We start from the raw sequence: 10,077 nt of genomic DNA, 5'->3' as shown, positions 1-10,077 counted from the left end.
CCAAGAGACTGTCAAGGAGTTTTTGCCAGTAGATGTTTACAAGGGGAGCAGAGGAGGCTGCTCCCCTTGACCATCAGCAGCTCAAATCCTGCTCTGGATCATGAATCCTGCCATGAGATAATTCAGTTACTCCTCGTATTAAACTCATATTAGAGCTTCTCAGGGCTTTGCCATAGTTACTGATCAATAGCAACACTAACAAACATCTCCTGTGTCTGACCGTGGAATAGACTGGTTTTGTTTTCCTTTTATTAACCCACAAACCAGATTTTTTTTTTTCTGCAACAAGAGAGCTTTTATACATAATTGTACCCACCATTCAATTTGTGTCAAGCAATATTCCCAGGCATATATCTCCCTGTACTTGTTCCTGCAAAATAAAAAAGAAACCTCAGCAGGGTCAGTGTGGTGGGGAGCTATAAAATTCAAAATGCTTTGGTTTCCTGGAGGAGCCACTTGCCAAGTTTGGTGCTGCTGTATTGCTGCTCTCTTTCTAACAGTCTGTCTTTGGTGCAGATTATTCCTTTAGCAGGAGCTTATCCCTAGGGAAATGCAGGGACCTGTATCACCAGAGACCTTTTGCAGTGCACTACTGAGCAGGAGGGTTTTTAAGCAGATTCCCAAAGCCAAAGGTCGTGTGATCAGCCTGAGTGGAAGGACGGAGCTCATCTCAGCAGCTGCAGGAATCTGTGTGTGGACATCACCACATGAACTCCTCATCCAACCCTTTCCTCCCCAGGGGAAAAGCTGCTCCAAGGGAATCAATAATCTGAGTTATTAGTCAAGATCATGCCTGAAGAACCTGATTCCTTTTTCCAAAAGTAATCCAGACTGGATCGTGAGGAAAGGTCTACCCTGCATCACAGAGCAGCAGGTGGAGTAGCTATTCCAAGAGCTGAGGGGATCATTAGTAAGTGTCTCACTTACTAATAAGTATCTCACTCACTAATAACTATCTCACTAATAACTATCTCACTTGATCACAGTTTCATCCAGTTTGACCTTGATCATCCCTGCTGCAAATCACAACATGTCATTAGGTGCTGGCTGCAGTCACACTGGATAAACTTGAGCGTGGTGCGATCATGTTCTTGGACAGAAGTTATTTGAAAATGCTTTTAGGAGGCAATTTTTAATTTAAAAAAAAAAAAAAAAAAGAAAAAAAAAAAAGGATTGCTGCCTGCATGGCTTTTCCAAGTTTTCCTGTAGCCAAGTGTTGTGGATAATTATTGGCACATATCAACACATGGAATGATGAACAGCTGGAAGTGTTACCCATGGACACGGCCCTGAAGAAGCTGTAAATCTTACACAGGCTGAAAGACAAATAATTATCATTCAGCAAGTCTGACTGGAGCCTTCCTCAGGGCAAGGGTGGAGGAGGTTATAGAAACTTACTCAATTAATCAATTGGTCCACGTTATAATTAAACCCAAAGCAGAAAAACAATTATCTGGGTAAGTGCTGGTTAGAGGACATTTCTTTTAATGACTTTGCTCCCTTCCATTTTTAGTTGTGATGCACTTGATGAGATGAGGTGGATATGAGGCTTCTCTGTGTAATTCCAAGCTAAAGAGAGCTGGATTATCTCTCCTTAAAGGTGAGAATTCCTGAGATGTGCTCTGTTCTCACATCCACACACTCTTCATCCTCCATGCCCCACACGCACCATTAAAACAAAGTGCTCTGAGTGTGGAACAGTGGAGCATTAAAAGGCCATTAATCATGGCTTTGTACTCCTTGCTGCTGGATGTTAATTTTAATTTACAGTCACTTATTCAGTTCCCCTTCAGCAGAGTGCCTGGCTCTGCTCCTAAAGGCCAGGACAATGAGGGAAGGAGGAGCAAGTCACCTCAGGCAGGGACAGGAGGGGTGTGGAGGGGCTCCCTGGGGATCCCATTCTTCTGGTCCCTCCTTTCTCTGTGTTTACATCAGGAATTTGGTTGTCCAGATGGAGGAGCTTTCAAACTCTACTGGAGGAGAGAATGACATTTCCCAGCTGCTCTTAAATAAAAAGAGAAAAAAAAAAGTAAGGAAGGAAGAGGAAAATTACTGATTAATCATGTCTGGCCCACAGGGTAACAATTATCATGTTAATTGGGGAAGAGTCAATAGTGAGGAAATCAGGACAAGATCACCTGGTCTCCTGCCAGCCAGTTTCCACTTTCTAGGAGATAACTCCTGCCAGTTTTGGGGACGCAGGCACTGCCACCTATGGAGGGAGGGTCAGGCCTGGAGCCACCCCATCAGAGCTGCAGGTAGGGGAATGCAGAGCTTTGGTGGGTTGTGATTTGTGTTGGGGTCCTCATTGTCCTTCCTGGGCTGCTGGGAAAGCTGGAAGTGACAATGCTCCTGGTGGGAACATCTCAGTGCAGTGCTGGGAAGGAGCTGCTTGGAGGGGGTGGATCAGCCTGAGGTGATGGATGTGTCTGTGAGGTGAGGAGTTTGCAGATGTGTCAGCCTGGCTGTTCCCAGCACTGGCCATCACACACATTAATTCATGGGGAAAGGGATTGTTATCACAGAATCATGGAACGGTTTGGGTGGGAAGGGACCTCAAAGATCATCCAGTTCCCCTCCTGCCATGGGCAGGGACACTTTCCATCCACCACCCCAGGGTGCTCCAAGCCCTGTCCAGCCTGGCCTTGGACACTTCCAGGGATCCAGGGGCAGCCACAGCTTCTCTGGGCACCCTGTTCATTGTGATGTGAAGAAACTGTGACATTGGGCTACAACAGGAAGAAGAAATCACCACCAGGTTGTATTTCTTCAACAACAAAACCCAGTTTTGTTTATTCCTACAGTGTCTACAAGTTCTGTTGCCTGCCCCCACTGTCCCTCACTCCATTAGGGATGTTCTTTCCAGAGCATTCATTGCTTCTAGAAGTTACAGTTTCTTATGATGGGGTTCAGGGTTAGGGTTTTGCCTAACCTTTTTATCCCTAACCTAGCTTTTAACCCTGCTTTTCTTGGCACTGCAGGATGAACTCCATGGTTTCAAGCCTGCAGGAAAACATGGAATTTTTCCACAGAATGTGGAGAGCTCCTCTTCACATTGCTGGTGAATGAGAGCTCTTCTTCACATTGCTGGTCAGGGATCCTTAAGCATATGGGATCCTGTATTTTTATAGATATATAATTCTACCCAGCACAAAGGGGAGAGGTGGATAGCAGCAATGTGAGATGCTGATTGAGTGTCCTGAGCCTCTTCAACTTCAGCTGGATTGTCTGGTCTCATTTCAAAAGTGTCCGTGACAGGCAGACCGAAAAGGACAAGATCTGTGACTATGAACATGCTCCAAAGGTGCATTTCTTTAAGAGGAAAAAAAAACTTCCCTGTCATCCTCCTCTGGCTTCTGCTGGACTACATGTGGGAGTAGCCAGTGACATGGACAACATATTGAGTCCTGGTAATGCTGTGCTGGTTGGCAGCTAGGAATGTCATGCCCCTCAAAGTGTTGTCTTCCAAGTTTGATGCCAGGAAATGAGTTTTATGATCTGGAGTGTGACAAAAATTTGCCCGACTGAGCATTGTCCCTGTTGGGACAGCACTGGGCTCAACTGGTGCAGCATCTGCACCTGGAGAGCATCCCTGGGAAGCTGTCCTGTCAGCTCACCCAGATTCCTGCCTGCAGAGAGCCCCTGGATGTGGCTCTTAAATAAAAAGAAAAAAATTAAGGAAGGAAGAGGAAAATTAATCATTAATCATGGATGGGTGCCCAAGAGCCCGGGCTCTCTGAGAGGTGAGGCACAGCCATCCCTTGGCTGTGAGCCTCTCTGCTCAAGAAGAAAGAGCTGAAGCGAGTCTCCATCTCCTGCACCTCCTTCTGTGAGCAGCTTCAGAGGCAGCAGATGGGTCCAGCATGGCACCAACACAATCAGAAATAGCTCTGGCGCAGCTCCCTGTGTGATTTCAGACTGTCTCTTCCCTGGCCATGTGGCCAAGCTGCAGGAACTGCTGGAAAAAGTCAACTCTGAGCTTGCAGAGCCAGGATCTCATTAGGCACGGCAGGGAGGAGCAGGAAAACAAACACCTGGCACCACCACATCCCTTTAGCGAGGAGGATTGTGGTGTAAAAGGCAAAGACTGTGGTCTGTGGCATTCACATTCTCTGAGCAGAGAGAGACAGAATTCTCTCTCCCAGGATTTCTCCTGGGAAGGCAGTGAGGAGCTCAGAGAAGAAAAGAAATCAATTCTTAGCTCTACTTGCTGCTCCGGTTGCTTGGCACATGTGGAATGTGTTATGGAGATTGTTTACTGAGGGTGATGCTTGTTTGGATTGATTGGCCAATTGGGTAAAAGCTGTGTTGTGATGGTTGGAGGCAGCCATGGGTTTTTCTTGAGTATTTTTTAGTACAGTATCTCTTTAGTATTCTTTAGTATAGTATCTCTTTAGTATTTATAGGTGATACTTTTGCCTGAACTCAGGGAGGAATGATGAGGAGGACTCCATCTTATCAGAAGGCTAATTAATTACTTTATTCCACTACATTATTCTATATTATATTGCGCTATGTTACATTACATCTAAATTGAATCTGCCAAGCACTCAACTCAACTCAACTGCCCAGAATCTCGTGACTGTCAGCCGACAGTCCCAACACACCCCTGGATTCAATTGGTCAGTGCATCAAAACACACCAGAACCCAATTCCCTTCAGGTAAACAATCTTCCACAATGCATTCCACTTGTGAACAACACAGGAGCAGCAAATGAGAGAAGAACTGTTTTGATCATTCTTTTCCTCTGCCCCTCTCAGGTTTAGAGAATGGGAATCCCACAAGTATTCTTTAATATAGTATCTCTTTAGTATGTAATTTGGTATTGTATCAGTGTAATATGGTTTAATATTGTTTAAGAGTGTAATACAGCTTAATAAAGCATTTGTTCAGCATTTCTGAATCACAGAGTCAGAGCACATTCCTCTCTGGATGCGGGTCAGTCATCTACTACACTAGTCTAAGAGGCAAATCCAGTATTTGCAGAGCATCCTTCCACCTGCCGTGGACTGGGACTGACACAAGGTCTCATTGCAGCCATCAGCTGTGGGAAGGACAGGATTTGTGCTCCCAGCTTGGGTTCTGGGCTCCTCTCAGGGCCTCTGAGGCAGGAGAAGGTGCTGCAATGTGCATGAGCAAATAGAGGGGTCTCCTAATAGCACTGACCTTTGAGGATGTGAAAGTGAAAAGAGCAGAGAAGAAATATGTAAAAAAAAAAAGAAAAATCAAGTCCAAGCCAGTGGAATGTCTCTGGTTTATTCATTGCTGCCTGATTTCTTATTTACTATTTATTTATTTACTTGAAGGCGAGGTGACCTTCAAAGCTGCTGTTTGTCACTGGCAGCCTCTTGGTTGCAGGTTGCATGTTAATTCTGGCTGGGCGCTGACACTGAGCACCCCAGGCATCCTGTGGGGGAATCTCTGCCCCTCAATTTTAGTGCTGTTTAAAAGCAGGAGTCTGCTTTGGGTGGCCAGGCTGGGTTTGAAGCCTAAACCATAAAAAGCTGTAGGGAAAATGTGAGCCTGGTGATGCAAATTCCCCTCGTTTTTTGTTCCACCTCATCCCACTCATGTGAGGGATGAGTGGCTCTGACTCTGTGCCATAGAGGGACTGTTTGCAGGCCCCACAGCAGATGTGGGAATGTTCTCTCCCTCCAAACTCTGCCTTTGCAGAGAACAATCATCCACCTCCCACAGACCCAGTGCAACACAGTTTATTTTCATTTTCAGCAGCCTGTAAACCCAAGCATCTTTCCCTCCCCCTTTTTCCACTCACCAGGGATGTCCACGCAGGTCTTCAGGGTGATTTTAGAGCCTCCAGAACAGCAAGGTCACCACAACCACAGCCACAAATGCATCCAAATTGTGTCTGTGGAGAATGACCAAGAGATGATGACAAGAGGGGCTTCCAGGGCAGGAGCCAAAGGAAAAGATGGGATGTCTGTGGTATTTACAGCACTGCCAAGATGCCAGCAATGATTTGCTGGCAGCCAAACACTTCAAGCCAGGACCTTGCAAGCCAGGCACGTCATTCAGGGTCTGTAGTGTGCCCTGGACACTTCCCACCTGGGACACTTTATTATCCCAAATAAATTCAGTGCTCTGCTCAGCGTCCCAATTAATGCTGCAGGACCTGACTCCGGGCTGTTGTGAACACATAAAAACGTTTCCCTGTGCTCTCAGACAGATGCCACACTTCACCCAGAGATGGAGGGGTTTTCTGGGAGGGAAAATTTGTCACCCTGGGTTCCACTTGTGCAAACAGAAAATTCTGCTCCTTTCAAAAGCAGGGGAAACGAAGGCAGGAAATGAAGGCATGCAAAAAAATAAAGGCAGGAAACCCATTTCTTGAAGGAGAAGGGTGTGAATGGTCTAAAGTCTTCCTTTTCTAACCTTAAAAAGTAATTATGGTGAAAATGGTCCCAAAGAGTGGGCATATTGAATTCAAGATAAAGGTGCCACTTTGGTAAACACACAACCTTAACTTGGCAAATTTTACCCATAATTTTGGATGTACATCCCTTTAGGAGGAGCTATTTCTTTCCACTTGGCACCAGGGGCTGCTCCAGAGGTACGAACAGAGACAAAGAATAGTTTGGGTGGGAAGGGACCTTAAAGATCATCCTGTTCCATCCCCTGCAGGGGCAGGGACACCTTCCACAGTCCCAGGCTGCTCCAAGCCCCATCCAACCTGGCCTTGGACACTTCAGGGATCCAGGGGCAGCCACAGCTTCTCTGGGCACCCTGTGCCAGGGCCTGCCCACCCTCACAGGGAAGAATTTGCACCCAATATCCTACCTAAATATCCCAGTTTTAGTTCAAAACAATTTCCCCTGATATTATCAGTATCTGCTGGGGTGTAAAGTCACACACCTCCTTTTACATCAGCCCCTTCAGGCCCTGGCAGGAGCTCTGAGCTCTCCATGGAGCCTCCTGCTCTCCAGGTGAGCACCCCCAGCTCCAGAGCAGACGGGCTCCAGCCCTTGAGGCATGTCGGAAGCCTCCTCAGGAAACACTGCAACAGGTCCAGGGTGGAAGATCCGATCCCCATGTTAAATTGATTCGTTCCCTTCAGCGTGAACAGACTGGGAACAACCCAACCAATGTTAGTGCCACACCCTGCAAGTCTTTCCTAAAACTCATCTAATTTTTGACCAATCAAACAGGAGCTCTGCCAAAACAGAGCCACCAAAAATTCCAAGTCACTCGTGACTGTTCCTCTCCACGGAAATCTTTAGTAAAAGGCGAAAGATTTATTCGATTTGAAGAGAAACCGGAGCATGGCCTTCACCTCCTCCCCAGCCGCTGCCCCGCACGGATGTTCCTCTGCAGGGCACGGTGACCTGTTTCACCTCCCAGTTTGACCCTGTGCTGTCCCCAGCCCGGTCCCCTGGCAGTGTCACAGCCAGTCCCGTGTCCCCACCCAAGCGTCCCCACGGCAGAAGTGGGAATTCTGATCAGAGCTGTGCGACTGGCGCGCGGTGCACCCTGGGTATGCAAATTAGCCGAATACTAATGAGGCATAGAAAATGAGCTCTAGGGGGACCTGAGAGAAACGCCCTTTGTCAGCTGGGCAGCGCCAGGGACACGGCTCAGCTCGGCTCCTGTTCCTAACCAGCACAGAATCCCAGAAGGGTTTGGGTGGGAAGGGACCTTAAAGCTCATCCAGTGCCACCCTGACCTGGCAGGGACACCTGCCACTGTCCCAGGCTGCTCCAAGCCCTGTCCGACTTGGCCTTGGACACTTCAGGGATCCAGGGGCAGCCACAGCTTCTCTGGGCACCCTGTGCCAGGGCCTGCCCAACCTCACAGGGAAGAATTTGCACCCAACATCCCATCTTAACCTCCCAGTTTTAGTTTAAAACAAATTTCCCCTGATATTATCAGTATCTGCTGGGTGTAAAGTCACACACCTCCTTTTACATCAGCCCCTTCAGGCCCTGGCAGGAGCTCTGAGCTCTCCCTGGAGCCTCCTGCTCTCCAGGTGAGCACCCCCAGCTCCACAGCAGAGGGGCTCCGGCCCTTGGGGCATTTCTGAAGCCTCCTCTGGTAACACAGCAACAGGTCTAGGGTGGAAGATCCGATTCCTAAATTCAATTAAATCTATTCTCTCTGCCCTGAACAGGCTGGGAACAACCCAACCAAAGTTAGTGCCACACCCTGCAAGTCTTTCCTAAAACTCATCTAATTTTTAACCAATTAAAAAGCAGCTCTGCGAAAACAGAGCCACCAAAAATTCCAAGTCACTCGTGACTGTTTCTCTCCACGGAAATCTTTAGTAAAAGGCGAAAGATTTATTCGATCTGAAGAGAAACCGGAGCATGACCTTCACCTCCTCCCCAGACCCTGCGCCGCACGGATGTTCCTCTGCAGGGCACGGTGACGTGTTTCACCTCCCAGTTTGACCCTGTGCTGTCCCCAGCCCGGTCCCCTGGCAGTGTCACAGCCAGTCCCGTGTCCCCACCCAAGTGTCCCCACGGCAGAAGTGGGAATTCTGATCAGAGCTGTGCGACTGGCGCGCGGTGCACCCTGGGTATGCAAATTAGCCGAATGCTAATGAGGCATAGAAAATGATCTCTAGGGGGACCTGAGAGAAACGCCCCTTGTCAGCTCGGCAGCGCCAGGGACGCGGCTCAGCTCGGCTCCTGTTCCTAACCAGCACAGAATCCCAGAAGGGTTCGGGTGGGAAGGGACCTTAAAGCTCATCCAGTGCCACCCTGACCTGGCAGGGACACCTGCCACTGTCCCAGGCTGCTCCAAGCCCTGTCCCACCTGGCCTTGGACACTTCAGGGATCCAGGGACACATTGAGAGCTCCTGCTGATCCAGAAAATCAGACTCTTTTGGGTGTTTCTGGTGATAATCTTTGTGACAGAGCTGCTGGCAGAGACACATGAGCTCCATGCCTTGAGTTGGATGGTCCCAGGGCACGGACTCTCTGCAAAGGTTTGCTTTAATTAAAAAAAAATCTATTGGAACATGGGCAGGAGGGGGAGAATCTGTGCTGGAAGGCAGCAACTCCAGTGCAGTGATTTGAGAAAAAGTCTCAGAGCAATGCCTGAAATCCCTGAGCAGGGCTGACTCAGTCCCTGGATGCGGAACTGGGACGTGGTGAGCGAGATGAGGAGAGTCATTTCCCAGCTGGGCATGGCAGAAGTGGGGACACCCTGCTCTGATGTCTGTGCCTGCAAGGGAGCATCCAGTGCTTGGAGAGACAGCAGAAGAGAGCAGCAAAAGTGACTCAGAAGTCTGGAGGACAAACTCCGAGCAGGAGATGTGTCAAACTTACCCTGTTCGGTTCCTGGGGGTGACACTGGAGAGGCTCCTCCTTACAGAGATGTTCGGCTGATTCTGCAGGGCAGTTTCAGAGGAAATGAGAGAAAACATTGCTCAAATCAGGCTGGAGGAAATAAGGACGAAGGTGAATCAGGGAGAGGATTTAACATGCTGGGAAAAGGTCCTGAGGAATCTGGTGGATTTTCTGTCGCCTCAGAACAAACTCTGGAAATCAGGCTGTAGTTCAACACAAAGCACTGGGCCCCCAACAAGAGCAGGAGGGGAAAAACAAGTGAGTTATGATATTAAGATATGTAATATTTATGATATTTCACAAGATTTTATTTATTATTTTAAAAATTACATTGATTATATAATAATTGTTAATTCTAGGTATATAAATCTCTGGAATCAAGCCAAAATCCAGGCCAGCAGAAAGGTGGTGCAGCTTCAGTCTGGAGCAAGATCCAAACCCTCTGAGCACATTTAAGGCTCCATCACCCTGCAAAATTTAATTTTGCAGCCCTGCTCTGATCCAGCGGGGGATGACTGGCTGCAGCTGTACAAAGGGAACGGGATGGAGCAGCAGCGGATGCAGAAGTGCAGGAGAGTCCTGAGACTGTGATGTGCTGCTGCTGCTGTTGGGAAGAAGCACAACAGTTGTTTTTTTGTTTTTCCAACATCCACACTGATTCCATGAGTTGCTGATGCCCCAAACTGAGTGAAGGCTTGGGCAGGGATCTTCTTTTCTCTGCTACACCATTTCCTCCATCACCTATTCCTAGGGATGGTCTTGGCAGT

General features: G+C 48.1%; 2 non-coding genes across 2 annotated transcripts; both read right to left on the bottom strand.

Moving 5' to 3' along the window:
* Positions 1-7,168: 7,168 nt before the first annotated feature.
* LOC119708897 lies at positions 7,169-7,283 on the bottom strand. Its single transcript, XR_005259240.1, has one exon. It is a non-coding gene; the product is annotated as a U5 spliceosomal RNA (small nuclear RNA).
* A 926-nt stretch (positions 7,284-8,209) lies between these two features.
* On the bottom strand, positions 8,210-8,324 carry LOC119708898. The gene has a single exon (XR_005259241.1). It is a non-coding gene; the product is annotated as a U5 spliceosomal RNA (small nuclear RNA).
* Positions 8,325-10,077: the final 1,753 nt, after the last annotated feature.

Source organism: Motacilla alba, chromosome 1A, assembly GCF_015832195.1.
Source record: "Motacilla alba alba isolate MOTALB_02 chromosome 1A, Motacilla_alba_V1.0_pri, whole genome shotgun sequence".
In the NCBI taxonomy this organism is placed as follows: domain Eukaryota; kingdom Metazoa; phylum Chordata; class Aves; order Passeriformes; family Motacillidae; genus Motacilla; species Motacilla alba.
This window is presented reverse-complemented; position numbering and strand designations above follow the sequence as displayed.